General features: G+C 43.6%; 1 protein-coding gene across 5 annotated transcripts in view; it reads left to right on the top strand.

Moving 5' to 3' along the window:
- The first annotated feature begins 959 nt into the window (after positions 1 to 959).
- Positions 960 to 13672, top strand: part of QSER1 (glutamine and serine rich 1) — an 80838-nt gene continuing 68125 nt past the window's right edge. For 3 of the 5 annotated variants that reach the window (XM_042957862.1, XM_042957865.1, XM_042957866.1), the window contains exons 1-2: positions 960 to 1048; positions 2793 to 2891. The gene's annotated coding sequence lies outside the window, so the exon portion shown is untranslated. Of the gene's footprint in view, positions 1049 to 1351; positions 1740 to 2789; positions 2892 to 13672 lie in introns of those variants that run through there. The other 2 variants (XM_042957863.1, XM_042957864.1) reach the window with 2 other exon arrangements.

Here is a 13672-nt window from a genome sequence, read left to right on the forward strand (position 1 = left end):
AAGGGTCCTCTGGCCCAGCAAGCTTTGTGCAGGAAGGGAGTAAACGGAACTGTAAAACAGCCCGCTCAGCTGTTTCTGGTTTGGGACTGGGAGCAGAGAAAGAAATCGCGATGTGGGAACTGAGTATTTGAGACACTCAAAATAACTCGAAGGGTCAAATAACGAACTCCAGGCAAAGCGTTGACAAGCCTCCCCCTTTGTAGCACCTACGCTGGGTTTCCGCTCAATTTCCCCTCCCTCGCGCTAGGACAACTGCAGGCGCGGCCCCTTCCCACGCGGGACGCGGCGAGCGTGGACAGCTCCCCTTGGAGCAGCCGAGGGCGGGAAGTCCGCGGCCCGTTGGCTACGGCTGGCGGGCAGCCCTCCGGGTCCCCGAAGCCGGCTGGGCCGGCAGGCCTCGAGCCTTCTCCGCCCCGGCTGGCCTGAGACAGGCGGCCGGTGGCGGCAGAGGCCTCGCGGGCCGCCCGTCTGGCCCGCGAGCGGCGAGCGCGGGGCGCCGAGGGGAGGCGGGGCGAGGCCGTGGGGCGGAGGGGGGCGGGAGGTGCATCCTGGGAAATCCACCAACATGGGGCGAAGCGGCCACCGCCGCCGCCGTGAGTCCCGGCCGCGGATGCCGCTGCTTCCCTGACGCCCAGCTGGGGCCTCGCGGCGCGCCGCGGCCTGGGTTCCCCCGGCAGAGACCGGCCAGCGCGCCCTCCGCCCGTCCTCCCGCCGGGGCCATGTGAGGGGGCAGCTCCCTCCGCCGCCGCCTCCTCCTCCTCTTCCTCCCCCCGCCCCCTCCCTCCCCTCCCGCCCCCCTCACACTGGGCCCTAGAGGAGCCCCCACTGCTGCCCGCCCTCCCTACGCAACCCCCACGATGGACAGGAACTACGCGACCTCCGGCTTCGCGGACCCGCCGCCGCCGCCCGCGCCCCCCGCCGCCCCCGCCACCGCCAGCGCCGCCGCACCACCCCCCGCCCCCGCCTGGGCCTACGAACCCCGAGCCGCGGCGGCCGCCGCCGCCAGCAGCAGCTGCAGCAGCGGCAGCAGCCCCAGCCTCAAGGCCAGGTAGGGAGGGTGGGCGGCGGGGTCGTCGTGGGCCAGGAAAGGCCGGGGATGCGTTTGGGGCCTTCGCTCCTGTGCAGCGCCGCCCAGGGGTCCGGGCCGGGCGGAGAGCCTTCCACTCTTCTCCTAGCCCATGCCCGCGTCGGGAGAGGCTGCTGATGACTCCTATGAGGTGGTCTTGGGGTGGGTGGGGGCGCCCAGTGCAGGATTCGCGCCCGGGGCTGCTCGGGGACTAGGAGTAAAAGGGAGGGCTGGGCGGGAGTCGTGGGTCTCCGTCACCTCGCGGGTCTTGGGCTCTCTCACATGGTGAAGTTTAGGTTCGTGCCTGAACTCGGCGATCAGGGAGACCCGGGACTGGCTCCGGGGGGCCGAGGGGGGCTCTGAGGAGTTCCGGGCAGTGACATTCCATTGTATTGGAATGGACAATGTGGTTGGGGACCCCGGCAATGTGAGGGTGGGGGAGGCGCGAGAGGAAGAGGCGTCGAGCTGTGTCTCTGACATTGGGAGACCCGGGAGGGCTGGATTGCGGGAGAACCCCTGGGGCGTGGGGGCCCGGGAGAGGGCCTGGAGGGGCGCGAAAGCTGCGAAGGGGCTGGGTGACATATGTTTGCGGTGGTGGCCAAGACTAAGCTATTTCTCTTCCACGCGTTCAAAGTTACTGTTGGGTTTCCTCCCCTTTTAACAACAGCAGGAAGTAAGGGAGCTTTTTTGCCTTCTGTATCTTGGGGAGACTAGGAGTTGGGAAGAAATTGGAGCGGGGGGTCAGCGAAGGCCATAAAGGTTGAAGAACAGAAGCATGCTTCTCCATCTCGGCTTCTGAAACCCCGGTTCATTATGTAGAGCGGGGTTCGGTTCGAGAGTTCATCTTTGCTCCATCATGACCAAGAGAATCTAAAATGTTGACTCTTACTAGATATTTAAGCTCGCGGGAAATGTGTAGTAGTGCCACACTTTGAAATGGTCCATTTGAATGATAACTGGAAGGCGTGGTCTGCTTTGGACGATTCGGGAGCGGGGTGTTTTAAAGCCACCTCTGCCGAACAATGCAGAATCTGGTAGGTGCAGCTTCTGATTACAAGGACCAGGGAATCCTGGGTTGCTAATGACTTCATCCTCAGCTACCAACAGGAAGCTTCGTGGCTTTATGATCTCATCAGATTTCTTCACTATTGTCACAACAGAAGTGAACTTTTTTTTACTTTATATATTACACTGTTCTAGATTATCTTCTTTGTTTTTATCAAAGTTCCACGTTCGTGATTTGGAAAATAATGTGTGAAGAGTAGCTGGTCTTTTGTCTTAAATACTACCTCGGGATGATTCTGAGAGAATGAGAAAAATTTGGTTCAAGAAAAGGGAAATAAGCTTTCTTAGAAAATTTTAGGTCCTTTGTTTAAAAGAGCTGGGATTTAAAAAATAATAATGTGATGTGCCAATTTGGAGCTAAATAATTGAAACTTTTCAGAAATAGTCATAACTTTGTATTATATACAATTAAGACATTTCAAGGAGTTTTATGAAAAATGTTTGGCACTTTTCCCATTGATTTTTTTTTTTTATGCTAATTTTACTATTCGTTTTTCAAGTGGCTTTTGCATTGAGTACGATAATTTACAAATTAAAATTACTTTCTCTTCAGTAAACAGTAATGATAGGTATTTGTGTATCATTTTTTATGTTTTAAATTAAAAGTATTAGGTAAATGGAACAATTTCTACCTAGTTATTTCTGTTATTTCTTTTAGCAGAATACTTCTGAGGCAAGAAACTAAAATCTACTTGTCATATTTTCCAAATGTTATTTATCACAGTAACAAAGAATGACTTCCCAAACACATTTGAAAACAGTAAGTAGATTCATTTGGGACACGTAATCTAAAAGAGATTTATTTTCTGTTTTTTGGAAGTTATTGATTCTTAAATGCTAAGCCCCCCCCTTTAAAAATATGTATTTTGGGGGTGGAGTCAACTAAATTTTAGCATAGAACATGCAGGTTTTCCCCCTCCCCCACCAACTTGCTTTGTTAACATCTTGTGTTAGGATCAGGCCATCTGTACAGGGCTACGCACACTTCTTAATTGTACCTCATTTTATTCTTCAAATTGTGCAATGTCCTCTTTCATTTCAGTTATATAGAAAATACTGAATCTGAAATATGGCTTGTAAGTCTTTAGCTATTCTGCATTTTTAGAAGCCTATTCATATTTTTATAACATTTTTAAAAGCTTTTTCATAATTCATATATCAGTTGAATGTTTTTGTTCCCCTTTGCGGCAGTTTCTTCTTGAAGGTGCAAATGAGTACTAGTGTAATGATATATGGATACTTATCCATAAAGAATTAGTCTGTCACCTTGTTTCCAGTAACCTATTCAGAAGTGAACAGATGGTAATGACATTCAGTTGTTACTGACATGGGATCTAACATCCTACTTGTGTCTTTGCTTGGTCCTGAGATGGAACATTTTCATCAGTTGATGGGAAAGAACGTGGTAAACAATTTTTCATTACTTTGAAATAATACTTTTTTGGTATAACAGCTCCATCAGATACGCGGTATTTCTCTTGTTTTACAATTAAAAAATAAAGAGCTAATGGGAAACTCCAACCGTTTATCTTAGGGCGTATAGAGGGTTTTCTGAATATTTCTGAATATATCTGAAATACTTGCTAAATAAATGGGAAATTCAGGGATAAAAATTGGTCCTATAAATCTCCATTTTTTTTGGTGTGTTCTTCGTTAGTTTTAGGGACTGAATGACTGTATCTTTGCCTATCACCATGCATTTGGAAATACTTTTGTGGGGCTGTCTTAGATACCTTTGTATACCTTTTGGAAATAAGATGATCATCAGGAAGCTGCATACCTGCTGCCTTTTCTCTACCTGTTATTTATATCATGTACAGAACATCAAGAGGCTGTTTCCATCATAGTGATGATAGATATGTTTGTATTTGAATATGTACCAGAAAGTGACTAAATAAAAATGCTTTGTTTAAAGTAGGTTTATATCTGTTTTTGTAATTTTGTCACTTGAAACAGTCTATTTTTTTGCCACCAGTTTTTAAAATTTCCTGATACATAAGTTCTTTCTGATCGTATAGAATGTGTAATGAGTAGGGGTAAGTACCCCTCCAAAAACCAGAAAAATAATTAACTTCTCTAAAACTGCAGCTATCTTGAGGACTTTTTGGGTAAGTTTTAAATCTAGAGTTTCTCTCAAGGCTTTTGGGAAAAGACCTTGTAAGATCACAATTTATGAGTAGAGACAATCCCAAATTAGTGAAGGGTTATTTCAAACAAACTTTTGTTATTCACAAAGTATTTTCTCATAGAGACCATGTTGTAAATAATAATAGATATATTTACTGAGCTAATTTGTGCTAGTTACTGTTTTAAGTGATGCATATGTGCATGCATACACAAAACACACACACAAACATGCTTAATCTTAATCCTCTGAGGTAGGTATTATTTTTACCTTTTATGAATGAGGAAACTAAGGCATAGAGGCATTAAGTATAACAAAGTCAAAGTATAATTAAGTGTAATATATTTATAGCCACCTAGTAAATAGGGGAGCTGGGATTTAAACCTGGGCATTGTGGATCTGGAGCCTGCATGTTTAATTACTATATCGGACTACTTCATGGTAAGATAGTCTAACAATGTAATCTGCCTATATTATGAGTTAAATGAGCTTTTATAGCTGGCCTAGAAACCTACCATCATTAGTATCATGTCACTGTTGACCTTTTTTTCCCCAAGGGAAATGTGCTTTTTTTTTTTTTTTTTTAAATTCTTTTAAATGTTTATTTTTGAGAGAGACAGAGTGTGAGCAAGGAAGGGGCAGAGAGAGAGAAGGAGACACAGAATCTGAAGCAGGCTCCAGGCTCTGAGCTGTCAGTACAAAGCAATGCGGATCTTGAACCAATGGACCGTGAGATCATGACCTGAGCCGCAGTCAGTCGCCCATCTGACTGAGCCACCCAGGCGCTCTGAAACATGCTTTCTTTTACTTTCATAGCACTGTACTTTGCTGGTTTTCCTCTTACCTTTCTAACCCACTGCTTTTCCCTGTTCTTCATTAATTCTTCCTCTTCTGATCTCTACGTGTCGCTTGCTCAGGACTTTGAACTGATACAATTTCTTGTGCTTTCTCCTGAGGATAATTACATCCATGCTATGACTTCTGTTTTTTTAAGTTTATTTATTTATTTTTGAGAGAGAGAGAGAATGAGCTGGGGAGGGTTAGAGAGAATCCAAAGCAGGCCCACACTGTCAGTGCAGAGCCCGATGTGGGGCTCAACCCCACAAACCGTGAGATCTTGACCTGAGCTAAAACCAAGAGTCAGGTGCTTGACTGACTTAGCCACCCAGGTGCTCCATGCCTATGACTTTAAATACCATCTCTGGAGATGCCTATGTATATGTCTAAGGCACAAACCTGTTCTGATCACCTAATCACATAAACAGCTACCTCTCTGAGCTTTTACTTGGGTATATAAGGACCATTTAGTGATGAACTCCTGCTCTCCCCACCTATTTCACCTCTGCTTCTCTAATAAGGCCTGTCTCAGGAAGTCACACTTTTGTCCATATAGTTACCCAGGTCAACCTGGGAGTTGTGTGTGCTTAGTCACCAATCCCTCCTGCTTTTTTTTTAATCTCTTAAATATATCTTGAAATTGTCTACTTCTTTCTACTCCTTTCCCTTCTACTGCTCCACCCTGATCCAAGCCACCATTATTTTTCACAATAACTGCAGTCTCCTCCAAACTAAACAATCTTTAACCTTTTCTTCCTTCAGTTAACTCTTAGAGAATTCAGACTGATTTTTTTTTTTAAACATAAATTTGCTAGTTTGATTATGTTGCCCCTTTGCTTTATAAAACCTTTCCATGGTTACTCCTGCATCTTAGGATCAAGTTTTTAAAATTTATAAAAACAATGTATATGGCCCTGCATTTACTGGTCCATTTTAAATTCCTTGGGCCATTCTAAATTCCTTCCTACCTTAAAACTTTCATACATGCTGTTACCTCCACTTAGACAACTCACTCTTTCCCTCCCTCTTTACCTGACTTCTTAAGGTATTTATGTCAGAGACTCACTGCCTTCCAACCTCTGTCCCATGTTGTTTTGTGCAATGGTATATATGTTTTCACACTGTATTTTAGTGTACTTTAATATAATTCTTAGAAATATCATATACTTATATGCTATTTATGTAATAGATACCTTCCTCTTTAGAATGGAAGTTCTTTGAGGGACACTTTTGTGTACTGCTATATATCTAGTACTTACTCTAGTGTCTGGCATATAGATGGTGCTTAATACATATTTATGACACAAAAGCCTGAACTCTTGAGTTAGTTTGGTAATTGGAAGCCCTTTCCTTCCTGCTGCAGCTTCTACTCCTTGACCCTGTAGTAGGAACCAAGACAAAGGGCTTAGGACATTTGTGATTATCATTGGTTAGAAGTGAGGATGTGGGCTGCTGCTTGTTTTCTACATTTCCTTGCTATGCTCTCTGGAACAATGAATACTAAACTGTATCTAGCAAAACTTAGTCCAAGTTTTTTTTCCATTCATTAAACAAATATTTGAGTGCCCAAAGTACGCGAGACACTATTGCTTTATCCCAGGTATTATATATTTCTTCAGTGAAAACTTGAGAAATCATTCATTTGTGCATTCATTAAAATGTATTGAGCATCTTTGAGTTTCTGTTACTGAGCTAAGTTCTATAGGCTACCAAAAAAAAAAAAAAAAAAGAAAAAGACACTGCTTTGCCTTTCAAAGAACTTGTGATCCAAAGAGGAAACAGGATAATATCACTTGCTGCCTCTCTGCTTGGTTTCTAAATGTTGAAGTGCCCAGGGGCTTGGAGTTCCAGACTTTTTCCTTCTCTCCTCACTTACCCTGGGTGAAGTTGCCATACACATCATTTAACTTTCAAATTTATATTTGTATATTCATATCTAGTTACAACGGGGCCTCCGCATCATCTCCACTTGGGTATTGAGTAGGTATTTCAAACATACTATATCCAAAACATGGTTATCACCCTAAGCCCTAACCTGGTCCTCCTTTAAGCTTCCCAACCTCAGTAAATAAGATCACTTGCTTAGTAGTGCTGGCCCAAAAGACTGGAGCCACCTGTGATTCCTTTCTTTCCGCCCATATTCATCCCCTCGGTAAATCCTGTTGGTTTGATCTCCATATCCATAATTTCCCACAGGACTGTGCAGTCCCTCCTATTGCTTTCCTTGTTTCCACTTTAGCCTTCTAGAGTTTATTAAACATGCAACAGCCAGTTAACATTGCAAAATACATATCAGGTAATGTTGTGATCCTGCTTAAAACCTTCCATTGTTACTCAGAGGAAAATCCAACGTCTTTATCATGGCCTACAAGGCCCTGTGTGATCTGAGCCTCAGCTAATTCTCCAACCTCATTATTCTACTCCCCCTACCATCCTTCAGCCATGCTGGCTTTATGTCTGTTCCTGAAACATGTTAAGATTATTTGTGCCCTAGGAATTTTGCGCTGGCTGTTCTCTTTATCTGGTATTCTTTTCACAGGTCTTCCGCTTTGTTGCTTCTTCTGGACACCCAGGTCTTCACCCAGGCCTCATAAAGGCCTTCTCTGCACTATCTAAAGTAACCTCTCATCATTGCATCATATCATAGAGTTTTGTTTTCTTCATAGCATTATCACTGTCTGAAGTAGTTTTGTAGAATTATGTGTATTGTTACTAACCTTTCCTCATCCCACTAACTACCACTAATAGAATGTATATTCCATGAGGACAGAGATCTTGTCTGTCTTGTTCACCTCTGTAGAAGGCAGCTTGGAGTAGTGGTTGATAGCATAAACTCTGAAGTCAGAATTTTTGGGATTCTATTTTGACTCCACTTGCACTATGATCTTAAATAAGTTTCTTAATCTCTCTGTGCCTGAGTTCCTTGTATAAAATGAGCATTTTTGAAAAAATTTTTTATGTTTATTTCTTTTTGCGAGAGAGAGAGAGCGTGAGCGAACATGAGCAGGGGAGGGGCAGAGAAAGAGGGAGACACAGAATGTGGCAGGCTCCAGGCTCTGAGCTGTCAGCACAGACACCGGCACGAGGCTCAAACCCACAAACTACAAGATCATGATCTGAGCCGAAGTCAGATGCTTAACCAACTGAACCACCCAGGTACCCCAAAATGAGCATACTTTCCAGAGTTCTTGAAAATTAAATGAAATAACTCAGAAAAGTGTTTAGAATGGCATCCACATTCTGAACTATATAGAATATTAGCTTTTTTAAAAAAATTCTTTTTAATGTTTATTTTTGAGAGAGAGACAGAGCGCGAGTTAGGAAGGGGCAGAGAGAGAGGGAGACAGAGAATGTGAAACAGAGATCATGACCTGAGTTGAAGTCGGACGCTTAACCGACTGAGCCACCCAGGCACCCCTAGAATATTAGCTTTATTGTCAGCACTTAGGACAATGTCTGGCAAGCACATTATAAGTGTCTGCTAAACATTCAGCAAATGAATTGAAGCCCTGTAGTACTAAGCAGAATATTTGTTTCTTTTTAAGTGTTACCAAAATGCTTTGGGGACTTAGAAGGAAAAATTAAATAAAGTTCAAGGGGATCATGGAAGCCTTGTCAGGTATATTACATACATCTGACCTGAATTATTGTTAATGTTGCATGAATAGAATAAGGGATGAGCATGAAGTGGGGGTGCCTGGGTGGCTCAGTCAGTTAAGTGTCTGACTTCAGCTCAGGTAATGATCTCACTGCTCATAGGTTTGAGCCCTGCGTCAGGCTCTGTGCTGATAGCATCAAGCCTGAAGCCTGCTTCAGATTCTGTGTCTCCCTCACTCTCTGCCCCTTCCCTGCTCATTCTCTCCCCCCCACCTCTCTCAAATATAAACATAAACATTAAAGAAAAAAAATTTTAAAAAGGAGGAAATGGAATCAGACCAGTTAAGGGCTGATCCTTAAACTGACAGCATCACTTACGGTCAAAGCAGTTCTGGGCCCAGTGTAGAGTTATGGGAGAAAGACTATACAAAGGTGTGTTTCATTGGGGAGGTCAGCAGAGTAACACTCTACCACAGTGTATTAGTGCTAGACTTGGACAGCTTTGATGACAGACTACAGAGTATAGTCTGTACATCTCAATAGGAAGCTTTGAAAGGTTTTTGAGAAGGATGATGATGATATGAGCAAATAAGTGTTGTAATATTATTTTCTCAGTTAAGTACATAATGCATTAGAATTGGCAGAGGTAGGGACACCTGGCTGACTCAGTCAGTTGCACATCCAACTCTTGATATCAGCTCAGGTCCAGGGTTGTGGGATGGAGCCCCGTGTTGGGCTCCGTGCCGAGCATGGAGCCTACTTGGGATTCTCTCTCTCTTTCCCTCTGCCCTCTCCCCAACTCACTTGCTCTCTCTCTAAAATAATTTTTTAAAAATTGGCATAGGTATAACACAGATACCAAATGAGAGGCAATTCATCAGTCCAGACAGGAGGGAGGTTGTATTAGTCAAGGTTCTCAGAGAACCTTGATTCTCAGAGAAATATTCTCTGAGGTTCTCAGAGAAATATATGATTTGTAATGGATGTGGATGGAGTATATGTATGTATATATGATAATTGTGGTATCTATCCATGTGTGATTTATTATGAGGAATAGTCTCACACGATTATGGAGGCTGAAAAGCTCCATGCTCTATTCTTTGCAGTCTGGAGACAAAGAAGGCCTGTTGTGTAATTCAGTCTGAGTCCTAAGGCTTGAGAACGAGGGGAGCCCATGACATAAATCCCAGTGTGAGGGCTGGAGAAAATGAGATGTCCCAACTCACACAGTGAGGCAGGAAACGGGGGGCAGTTTATTTCTGGGGAAAAGGAGGCAGAAACATGCTTAATCTGGGTACCCAGTGGCCAGTGAAGGTGACCTTGTCATCTTTACACCTGTAGGCATCTATTTAATCTGTACTTAATCTCCAAATAAAGATAACAGTAAGATCATAATTTTTTCTAGCAGGATACAACTATCCTGTGTACAACTGAAAACCTGCCAGTCCCTTCCCCAGGAGAGCAGATTAAGTCCTTGAGTGATGTTTATTCTTCTCCTTGATATCCTATAACTTAAATACTGTGATGTAAAATTAATAATACTTAAGTACTGTGATAGAAAATCAGTACATCTTATGTCACATGATAAGGAAATAAGAGGAAAGAAAACAAATATACATGGACACAAAAACATAAGCAAAATAAGGAGGAAATACTCATGACAATTATAGTCCTGTTTCTTTAGCTGGTTATATACTCATAGCTAGTATTGTAACTACCTCTTCCACTACCCATTCTGTTTGCCTTCAGCAAGTATCTCAGCTGCCTGTGGTTCTTTACCTGGTCGGGTGACCCAACCTTCATTTCTAAAGGGCCTGTACCATTATGGTCCTGTTTGGACTTAGTTGTTTTAGTTTTCCGTTGACTTTAATTACAGGGCATGGTAATACTTGAGCATCACCTTAAGGGACTTCCTGTATTCCACACATACTCATCATTGCTTGCATTGCAGAGTATTTCAATTTCCCCTTGGTAGAGTAGGAATTCCTTTTTTTGTCTGTTGATTCAGAGGCATGAGAAGAAGCCCAAAGTGGCCGAGTGGCAGTCTTAACTTCCAGTCCAGTAGAATCATTGTTGAGTCTCCTAATGAAGCATTTTTCCTGCTGGATCTTAGACCTCCAGGCCAGCAGAGCATAAAGTCACTGAAACTGGGAGTTTCACTTAGTGGTTCACTAAGGATGTTAATGAGTGGTGACACTCTAATTTCTCCCTTGATTCCTAGGCCCATGAAAACAATACTAGGCAACAGGATGATGATTCAGAACATATACAGAGTTCTAGAGAACCTTGCCCCAGTCCTCAAGGTGCCCCAGTCCTAGTTGGTGCTTAAATAGTCTTCAAGAGGCCATTCTACCATTCCATCAAGCCAGCTGCTTCAGGATGATGGGATACATGGTAAAACCAGTGAATTCCATAAGAATGGGCCCACTGTTGCACTCCTTTTGCTGTGAAGTGAATTCCTTCATCAGAAGGAATTCTGTGTTGGAATACCATAATGGTGGATCAGGCATTGGCGTTCCATAAGTCCACAGATGATAGTTGTGGCAGAAATCCACATCCAGAGTAAGTATCTATTCAAGAAACAACAAAGTGTTGCCCCTTCCATAATGGAAGCTGTTCAGTGTAATCAACCTGTCACCAGTAGCTGATCACCCTGCGGAATGGTACCATATCAAGGGCTCAGTGTTGTTATCTGTTGCTGGCAGATTGGGCACTCAGCAGTGGCCATAACCACGTCAGTCTTAACATGTGGAAGTGCATGTTGCTGACCCCATGCATAACATCCATCCCTGCCACCATGGCCATTTTGTTCATTAGCCCAGAGTGGCTGGTGAAGAATGTTCTCTGATATCCACAGACCAGGTCATTCTATCCACTTAATGATTAAAATCCTCCTCTGTTAAGGTCACCTTTTGGTAAACATTCACACAGAAAACAAATCTTTGATTTTTTTGCCCATTCAGGTGTGTATCCATATACTTTCTTTGTCAGCAGTTTTCCAGTTATGTTCCTTTCAAGTCCCAGGCCATCCAGCCGAACCATTGGCTGCAGCACCTGAATCAATATATAATTGCTCTTCTGGCCATTTCTCTTTTCAAGGAAAATGGACATCCGGGTACTCTGCTTGATGTTCTGCCTACCAGGAAGATTTCCCTTTACCACTGTTCTTCAGTGATATCCCAGAAAGGGACTGTAGTGCAGCAGCTGTCTCCTTTAGCTAGTGCTTACATATCTTACAGATAGGTAAACCAGGCCTAAGTCTTTTCTTCCTCTTTCAATGGATTGTAAGGGTATAGGCTGGGAGAGAGAAGGCAGAGTAACAGGAATGGGGACCATGGGGATTTCGGCCACTTCTTTTTTTTTTTCTTTTTTTTTTTTTTTAAGGTTTTATTTTTATGTAATCTCTATACCCAAGGTGGGGCTTGAACCTACAACCCTGAGATCAAGAGTCACATGCTCTGCTGACTGAGCCAGCCAGGTGCCCCTGGGCTACGTTTTTTTTTTTTTTTTTTTTTTTTTGGTAATATTTATTTTTGAGAGAGAGCACGCGCACAAGTGCGTGAGGGGCAGAGAGAGAGAGGGAGACAGACTCCGAAGCAGGCTCCAGGCTCTGAGCTGTCAGCACAGAGCCTGACACAGGGCTCGAAGTCACAGACCGTGAGATCATGACCTGAGCTGAAGTTGGATGCTTAACTGACTGAGCCACCCAAGTGCCCCCTTGGACCACTTCTTTTTTTTTTTTTTTTTTTTTTTTTTTTTTAATGTTTTTGTTTATTTTTGTTTATTTTTTTTTAATTTACTATTTTTTTAAATTTTTTTTTAATGTTTATTTATTTTTGAGAGAGAGAGACAGAGCATGAACGGGGGAAGGTCAGAGAGAGGGAGACACAGAATCTGAAACAGGCTCCAGGCTCTGAGCTGTCAGCACAGAGCTTGGCGCGGGGCTCGAACTCCCTGATCGCGAGATCATGACCTGAGCTGAGGTCGGCCACTTAACCGACTGAGCCACCCAGGCGCCCCTATTTTTGTTTATTTTTGAAAGAGAGAGTGCAAGTGGAAGAGGGGCAGAGAGAGAGGGAGATACAGAATCCAAAGCAGGCTCCAGGCTCCAAGCTGTCAGCACAGAGGCCCATGCAGGGCTCGAACTCAACGAACCACAAGATCATGACCCTAGCTGGAGTTGAACGCCCAAGCGACTAAGCCACCCAGGCGCCCCTCCCTTGCACCACTTTTTAATGTAACTTTTCCCTTCGGGGCCTGCTTGGGCCTGATAGGTTATGTACTATGTCCATTTGATGATAGAGTATTGCTGTGCATATCCATCTTTATGGCTTGGTGGATCAGATAACACCCAGTTTATGATAGGTATCTTGGGTCCCGTGGTAACTTGGGGGCCCATGGTTAAATGTTCAGTTTCTGTTGAGGACCAGTAGCAGGTCAAGAGCAGTTTTTCAAAAAAGAGAGTAGTTATCTGTAGATGATGGCAGGGCCTTGCTCCAAATCCTAAAGATCTATGGCTGTAATTCACCAAAAAGGGCCTGCCAAAAGCTCTAAATAGCAGCCCTATCTGTTACTGACACTTCAAGAACCAATGGATCTGTTGGCTTATATGGCCCAAGTGGCAGAATAGCTTGCACAGCGGCCTGGGCCTGTTACACATCCTTTCTTGTCACTCAAAACTAGCAGTTTTTTGGGTCACCCAGTAAATGGGCCAGAATAACACACACCCTAGAAAGGAATATGTTGCCTCCAAGTCCCACTAGGTACATCTCATGCATCCTTCTTAGTTGTATGAAGCCCAGAGACAAAAAACCTATCCATCACCTCAGTAAGGATATTTCAACATATCCCATACCACTGGGCTACTAGAATTTCACTGAAGTAGAACAACCCTGAATTTTGTATTTTCCACCCACTGTGATATATAAATGTCCTACCAGTAAGTCTAGAGTATTTGCTACATCTTGTTCAGTTTGTCTAAT

Source organism: Panthera tigris, chromosome D1 (assembly GCF_018350195.1).
Source record: "Panthera tigris isolate Pti1 chromosome D1, P.tigris_Pti1_mat1.1, whole genome shotgun sequence".
In the NCBI taxonomy this organism is placed as follows: Eukaryota; Metazoa; Chordata; class Mammalia; order Carnivora; family Felidae; genus Panthera; species Panthera tigris.